This window comes from Neomonachus schauinslandi, chromosome 5 (assembly GCF_002201575.2).
Source record: "Neomonachus schauinslandi chromosome 5, ASM220157v2, whole genome shotgun sequence".
In the NCBI taxonomy this organism is placed as follows: Eukaryota; Metazoa; Chordata; class Mammalia; order Carnivora; family Phocidae; genus Neomonachus; species Neomonachus schauinslandi.
The window spans coordinates 91,433,244-91,441,607 of record NC_058407.1 but is presented as its reverse complement, the minus strand read 5'-3'; the positions used below and the strand labels follow the sequence as shown (position 1 = coordinate 91,441,607).

General features: G+C 48.8%; 1 protein-coding gene across 1 annotated transcript in view; it reads left to right on the top strand.

Moving 5' to 3' along the window:
• The first annotated feature begins 2,227 nt into the window (after positions 1–2,227).
• Positions 2,228–8,364, top strand: part of EMP1 (epithelial membrane protein 1) — a 20,151-nt gene continuing 14,014 nt past the window's right edge. The window contains exon 1 of the mRNA XM_021690676.1: positions 2,228–2,398. The gene's annotated coding sequence lies outside the window, so the exon portion shown is untranslated. The remainder of the gene's footprint in view (positions 2,399–8,364) is intronic.

Here is an 8,364-nt window from a genome sequence, read left to right as displayed (position 1 = left end):
GTTTCGGCCTTTCTCCTTTGTTTGCCTGAGAGGGAGGCAAGGGAGAGAGCGCTTCCTCTCTAGTGTTTCTTGGCTCCAGATTTCTCTACAAAAAAATGCAACCAGACCACATACTCCTCAGCATCCCAGGACTCTACCCCCAACCCCAGCCCAAGCCCAGTCTCCTTCACATGCTGCAGGGGGTAAGAGGGAGTTTAAAACCGGCAGAAGGCCTTGGAGGTGAAGGCCTGGCAGGTTGCAGCTCAGAGAGGATGGGCTGGTCGTCCTCCTGTCATTCTGCCCTGACAACCCGCCAGGGTTCCTGGGCCTCTCCTTCTTCCCCTCCCGAGGGTTGGGCTGCTCAGAGATCACAGGGCCTTTTAACCTACTCCTGGGAGTGGCTTTTCTCAAACAGGTACTTTTATTATCAAATGAGAGATGGGGGAGAGGGAAATGAGGAAAGATATGAGAAACTGATGCAGTCTTGTGTCATATCACCAGTTTTTAATGAAAAACCTACACTGTCTCAGCCTTCCAGGGACAGACTTCAGTTCTCAGGGACTTGGGAAGATGCAGTATCAAATCGTCTGTGTGTGTGTGTACATGTGTGTGTGATGTTTTCCCCAGCATCCACTTCAGAAAATATTCTCTCCTTTCCACTTTAAAATATTTTTCCTAAACACCAGAGTAATGTAGGTTCATTGCAGAAGATTTGGAAAATACAGAAATGTGACCCAGAAGAAACTGAAATTCACCTGCAATTTTACCATCTAATTTTATAAAAATTTTGGTGAGTGGCCACAGCCTGCCCTCTATTCTTTTATGGAATAGAAGTTCCAAGAGGACAGGGATCTTGCTCACAACTGTCACCCAATGCTCTGAACCATGCCTCATGTGTGAAACGTGCAGATGTATTGGTTGAATAAATGCATAACTGTAAAAGAATAAATTAAAATAGGTTGTCACGATGCAGCAGAGAACAGAAATAGAGTCGCCTGGATGTGGCAGACTGGGATCCAAGTTGCCTCTGCTAATTGTCGATGTCTTCTTGGATATGTCACGTCACCTCTCTGGGCCTGAGTTTTTCCTTCAGTAAAATAATCACAGTTAACATTTCTTGAGTTCTTCTAGTTGCTGAGCATTATTATAAGCTTTCTCCGTGTATTTATTTTTTTAAGATTTTATTTATTTATTCATGAGAGACAGAGAGAGAGAGGCAGAGGCAGAGGGAGAAGCAGACTCCCCACTGAGCAAGGAGCCGGATGCGGGACTTGATCCCAGGACCCCGGAATCAGGACCTGAGCCGAAGGCAGACTCTTAACCAACTGAGCCGCCCAGGTGCCCCTCTCCCTGTGTCCTTCAGCACAGCTCTATGAGATAGGTACCTTCTGCCCCCGTTTGATGCGCAGAGAAACAGGCCTGGGGAGGTCCATTTGTCCACAGCCACACAGCCAGCAAGTGGAGAGCGGGGCTTGAACTTAGGCGTCTGAGCTCTTGTCTCCGGGGAATGCCGCCTCGGTTGTGGGATTAAGTGACTTCCAGGGCCCCTCCCGGTGGAGCTCAACTGTGGAGCAAGGTCCAGATGATTATTACATGGAGATCAGAGAGCAAAGGCCTTAAGCAGAGGACTTGCTGCGGAATGTGAGAAGTCCACATGGGCATTCATTCAGAGTATAATTAAAGGCCAGGCTGCTGGTCATTCAGAGGCAGGATGATGAGGGCTCTCTGTGCGTCCTCTCCTGCTCCCCAGGCTTGCCTTACGGCTGCCCAAAGAAGAGTGCGCCAGGGTCAGGCAGGGAAGCAAATAAATAAATCTGCTCATTCCTGACAGTGGGCAGCCACCGGTGCATTAGGTCGGGGAGGATGAATGGGGATCTCCTTGGATGATTAGCTAGGATTTCGATGGGCAGGGCCCTGTCCCTTTCTCTCCCCCTCCCCAGATGAACATTTGGACAGAGTACTTGTGTTTTGCCTCTGCCCATGGTAACCAAGTCTCCTTTTCGGTGAGGAGGAATGGGCTTCGGTAAACAGATCTATTTGTGTGACTCCTATTACTCATTTGAAGCAATGTCACTCCTTTTTCCACTGTGGTCTGTGTGTGTGAGTCAGAGAGAGCCTAAACAGGCTTCTTTGAATTGATGGCTCACTCCCAGCCTCTCTTGACCAACTGCCAACCCAGCAGGGCGTAGCTTACCAACAAATCTTTTTTTTTTTTTTAAAGTCAGACTGATTCATAGAAACTCCTTTAAAACAGAGTGAAAAGAAACCGCCCATCACACACCCCAGCACACTAGCGCTGGAAACTTTTAACCTCGGGAAGCAGGTCCTTCCTCTCGCCGTGGTCACATACCTCCAGAAGAGCAGACCAGACAGCCACCAGCTCCAGCTCCTCAGGACGCCTCAGTCACTTGGACCTCAGGTAGGACAGCTTCCAACGCTGTGGGGAAGCTCAGCAAACTTTCTCTTTCCTTCTCTGCTCTCCTTCTCCTGACCTAGTAGTCATCTAAGCCTTGCTTTTTCTTTTTTCTTGTGCTATTTTTCCTGTGATCCTCTGAATTGAATTCTTGAAACTTCTGGCTACAAGTGGATACCCAGACAACTTTTTCTATAAGGTTCAGGAAAATGCCTTATGACGGGGGGGTTGGGAGCCTCCAGGGAAATCAGCGGGCCTGGGCTGTGATTACGTTTTGCAGGAACTGGGTTCTTGCTTGGGAGCAGGGACTTTGGAACGTGCCGGGATAAGGGATTCTTTACGGAGGAAACACTGCATACCTTTGAAGGACATACGTACTTGCCAGATGTTTTCCAGGCTGTCTGTTTTGATTCACGTTGCTTCAGGATTTGAGTTGTTTCTCTTGTCGGTTGTTTGCTGGTCTTTTTTGGATGATGGATAGATACGTGCTTTTCAGTTCACTTTTGCTGTTGCATTTACAGCTCGTTCATTCACTTCTGTATAAATGTCAGTGTTGTTTCTCCCCTCGGGGATGGGAGGAGGGGGTGGGTTTGTTTAAAGAAAACAGAGAGGTGGGGGTATCAATGGGTGTTTGAAACGAAATGTGGGAGGGTTTCATTCAGTGCAAATCAGCCTGATGTGGAACCCAGAGCTCCTTCTCTCCTTGCCAGATGTAGAGGATGGGAAGAGGCAGGAGGGAAACTGGGTTTGGAGGAAAGGGTGGGTCGTGTAGGGGAGCTTCATTTGCTCCTGTTAAAAAAAAATGTTGAATGGCTTTGTGCTTCCACCCCAGAAATTTTAGTGCTGAGTGAAAAGATGGCATATTAGAAATAATAAACTAATTTTTTTAGGTGCATGGAAGGAAGTGATTGTTTGGGACCATTTATCTTCTCACTCTTCCAAAATGTGGTTGTGCAAATGCAAAACCCTCTTGCTAATCGGAAAGTGAATCTGGAGAAAGGAAGAAGGGTGATTTCTATTTGCTTTTGTTTGTTTTGTTTTAGGTTAGCATTTTGGTTGAGGTGTGGCCCATTTCGACATAGATACTGGTTTTATTTTCCTCCCCTACATAAACAAGCCGAGGAAAATGACAGGATTCAGCTTGTCTGGCGAAATTAGGCTTTTCCTTTAGAAATGCCATGCGTTGGAAGAGAAGATTTAAATGTAATCAGCCTGTGTACACTGTACAGACAGGCGCCTCGTAAAACTGCCCTGGAGGGGATGATTAACTAAGTGCAAGGGAAACTTTTCAAGATGCAGGGAACTCCCACATTTGCTTAAAATGTTTATTATTTCCAGATTACATGGCTGTGGATTAAGGGAAGCCATTATTACAGTTGGTAGTAATGGTATTCTGTGAATCCAGTATGAATCTTTTTGTAGTTCTTGTGCAAGTTTAAACTCTAGGCACTACTTAACCGGCCAGCAGACAGAAAATACTGAGAAATCTGCGGGTGTAGACCATCCTGAATTGCATTTTTTGGTGCAGCGTTTCCCGATACACTGTAGTTCTAGAAGTGAGAAAATACACTGTTATGTTATTTCCCGAAGTTTGAGGGCAATTTTGAAAATGCTGTTCTAATTCCTGTTTTCCCTGCTGCCTCCAAGAAATGGTGAGGGAGCTCCTAAGCTGCAGGAGTTTTTCTGGATTTCAGCTGTAAGTCTTTGAAAATCCTGAAATGGGAGGGCTATTTTTTTCCCCTGCTGCCTCCCGTCCCCCGCCCCCCCCCCCCCCCCCCCCCCCGCAGAGGCGGATTAGATTCCACCACAGACTCTGAAGAATGGGGCGGGGGTGGAGTGCTGTCTGGAGGGCTGCAGGCCATCCGGTCTGGCGTCCTGGTCAGAGGACCCCCCAGATTTTACATTGTTTGAGGGCACTAAACTATCCTGGGAGTTGGCAGAAGGCCATCAAGGGCCAACCGAGAGTGGACTCCATCCCAGAACAGAGGCTGGCTACCTCCCAGGAGGACAGGGCACATCTCTGAGGAAAGGAAAGACATCCCTTCCACTGACCAGAAAGACTGTGACTTTCTCAACTCTTCCTGCTTCCCTCTGGAGACCAGCTTAGGCCCACCCAGTTCCCAGGGACCAGCCAGACTCTGGGGGATGTAGAGCCTCTTGGCTTGGTCCGGGAGGGTGGGGTGGGGGGCTCTGGGGGCTTTCTTTCAGTCCAGGATGCACTGGGATCAATGGAGAGAGCAGTCAGAGACCTAGAAGGCTTACAGACGAGGCAAAATCCTGTTCTGCAGACTCCTCAGAGCCTGACTGGGGAGTATACCTGAAAAATGGCCACAGAAAAGGGCACAAGGCAAATTTAGTTATGTTCTATCTTTAATTTTGTGTATCAGATTCTCAGTTTGGGAGGGATTCTCAGTTTGAAGATCAATTCATTCATTCTCCCACCATATGCAGAAGTCCTATTTTAACACCACCTTGGACAGATGGCCATTTTACATGTCCTTAAAATATCCAGAATAGGGGGGCTCCCTACCTCAGAGTGCGCCTCCATGCTTCCCTCCCCCATGCCGCCCCCACGTTGCTGGACAGCTCTGATTATTAGAAAATCTTAAATCTGGCACAATTGGCTTCTCTGTAACTTCTATACTTCGTTCCTAGTTCTGCAGTCCTGGGCGCACAGAAATTCTCTATTCCGTTTTTGTGGTTGTTCTTCCCAGTGCCCCTTAGCCTCTAAACACTTGACCCTTAATTAATACTTAATGGGTAAAGCTTGATGGATCAGTATGATTATTATTACCTAAGACTCAAAAAGAACAGGAAAACTTTTTAAAGCTTTGAAACCATATACATAGTCGGCCATACCCATGTGATCTGATTCTGAGGTATTTCATTTTCTAAATACATGAATCCGGTTTCTTCTTTAACTTACCACATGTATATACGTGGATGCCTAACACAAAAGCTGGGAGACATTTGGGGCTTTTGGATGTACATACTCAGAGGTACACACCCAGTTGCTACCCACGAGGCCATGGTTGAATCAGTCCAAAACCAGAGACACAGTCTTCTAAGTTGGCCCTGTTGGGGTGATCCCATAACTTGGCTTATAGTTCCTATAGCTCACATTGTTACCACCCGTCATGATAACTACAGGAACAAGTTGCCAACCCATTGTAACTCTGGACTAATTGCTGGCTTGCAAAATGGACGTCAATCCTGGAGAAGAGCTCATAATCTTCAGCCAGTGTAGATCTGAAATTTTCTGACAATAAATTTCTCTTTTCCAATCCTCTTCCTAGTTCTGCTTAGATGATCCCAAATTTCTATTCAGTAATCAAGGGAGCCCAAATATGGTTCCAATTAGTTTACTTGAATTCACAAACCTCTCCCCCACCAAAACACTCATGTCTTGAGACCACTCTTATAACCCTTCAGTCCTTGGTGACCTGACTGGGTAAAAATAATTTCTCTTAATTTGACTGGGAGATCCACTGACACTGAAGCATAAAGATAACCGTACAAACCCTTGTGGAGATTGCTGTTTCTCTCTCTTCCTTTTAAAAAATCTTTGGGTCAGCATTTTCTTCCCTGTTTTGGATATGGGCATTTCCTTGGAACTAAAATGGACTCCTCTGCTCTTGGTGCCATTGGCTTTATGTGGATGTAGCAGCTTTTGTAGTTCCTGAGTCTGTTTCATGAATTCTCTCTTCAAATGGGGTCGTTAAAATCGAGAACATAGGCATAGTGGTTGAAAGTGGAGGCAAGAATCTTGGGGCCGATGCGAAGTGGCTGAATAGGGAGCTGGAGGGCTGTGGTCTTGGCCTGACTCTGCCCTATGACCATGGGCAAGTCACTCGTCTTCTTGATGGAGGGAACTGAACGTGATGGTCTCCAAAGCCCCTTGTGCCTCTGAAATTCTAGCGTTCTAAGATGTTATCGTCCTGTTTTGGAAATCCCTTGGCCCATGCTAAGAGTTTAATCCATAAAAATTGGTAGAAAAGTTAAATGAGGCATCATGTTGCATTGCAGGGCATGTTACAGAGGATTAAGGGCCCAGGCAGCCTCCTCTGCTCATCCACTCAGATTCCTTAGGCCTCATCATCAGATAGCAATGAGCATTCACCTAACTCTTGGAAGACAAGGAAGAGGTTTGATTAATGAAACATCAAGGATGCCAGCCGATAAGAGGCAGGCTATATAAGCCTGTTAAGACACTGACAACAGCAAGGGATTCATGAGTAACCGAATCAGGTTCAGGGAGAAACTGAGCTGGTCCTGGGAAAGGAACTCCACCCTCTTCTCTGGGAGGGAGACCCAGCAGCGGGAGGGTGTGGCGGTAAAGGTGTAGATGAGAGCGAATAGGAGGAGAGGAGGGGGAGGGGGCAAGTGCAAATGCCCGCTGTTCCTTAGGCCTGTGCTTTGAGGGAGAGAAGAGGTGAGTGAAGTGGAAAGAGAAAGACAGGGAGAAGGCCAAGGAGCAAGGGAGAAGTGTGAGGAGGATTCCACTCTCATTTCCTTCGTCTTTTTTTTTTTTTTTTTTTAAAGTAGGCTCCACGCCCAGTGTGGAGCCCAACCTGGGGCTGGAACTCACGACCCTGAGATCAAGACCTGAGCTGAGATCAAGAAGCGGAAGCTTACACGACTGAGCCACCCAGGCACCCCTTATTTCCTTCCCTTCTTGTCTGGGGACCACCCACCCTCAGTGTTTCAGAACAGTCCTTAGGGCCAAATATTCTGTTCTTTGTCCCCTCAAAGCAGGGGTGGGGGGGTGGGGGGGGCATTTGTTGCTCAAGTAACAAATGTGGGTCAATACAGGCTTGGTGTCATTTGAATTTCCATTGAATAATTATGCCAACAGGCCAGTGATCTCTCTTGATGTTTTCCCTCTTTTCCGATGGGTCAGATCAGAGCTAAAAGCAAAATGAGGTCCTTGATCCTTTGGCTTCTTTCAAAGAATCAAAGACCCCTTCTTAGGGGGCTGGAGATGGGGAACTGGAGAGAGGTTTGCTCCCCTGAAACAGTTGAGTTGGGCGGGCGGGTGCGTTCCAACTTCCCTTTGCCGGATGTGGCTTTGGTGGGAAAGGGACCCGGGTGCTGTGGGCGGGGGCCAGGATGGAATGTTGGAAGCGTGTCTCAGCGCTTGCAGTGTGGGGGCCTCGCAGACCTGACTCCGCCGTTGGGCCTGCTCAGCCCTATGACAGGAAGCCGCCGCCGCCCTCCGCACCCTTTTGAGGGGCCATGCAGACCCTCTGATTAACTAGGAGCTGATGGGAGGAACAGAGTAAAGGGGAGCTCTGGGAGGAATTCTAGAACGTCTGCCGAGCCCTGAGACAAATCTGGGAGAGAGAAGATCATGCTGGAGTGGGAGAGGCCTGGCTTGGGAGATGGGAGATGGTGGGCTTCGGTTCTGGTTCTGGTTGCGCTCTGGGGAAGGTGCATTTCCTCCTTTGTTCAGGGATCCGAGTAGAGAGCCTCGATGCCTCTAAACCCCTAAAGAACCAAGCGCCCCCAAAGAGACTGCGAGCCCCTGCCGCGCACCCGGCGCCCTGGCGCGCATCCCGCTGCAGGCTGCGTGCCCCCCAGTTCCGCGGGCTCTCGCAGCCGCAGCTTTGCTGGCTGAAGCGTCTTGCCGCCACCTACTGGCCACCCGCCTAAGCGCCGCCGGGCCCGGACCACACCTTGATTTTCTTCCCAAACCCTAGTTATGGTCCTGGCAACCTCTCCCTCGAAGACATTCTGGTCGCCAGAACACTCCTCTTTTGTCAGAAGCAGAAGACAACTGCAGCTTCTGTTCTCACCCGGGGGCCATCGCCCCGTTGCCCGGCCAGCTGCGGTCTGGGGGCGTGGGCCGGCCGCCGCATCGCGGCCCGGGTCCGGATGTTGCCAGATCCACCCCCTCCTTGGATGTGAAGGAGGACAAGGGGAAATGAGAGAGAGAGAGAGAGAGAGAGAGAGAGAGAGAGAGAGAGAGAGAG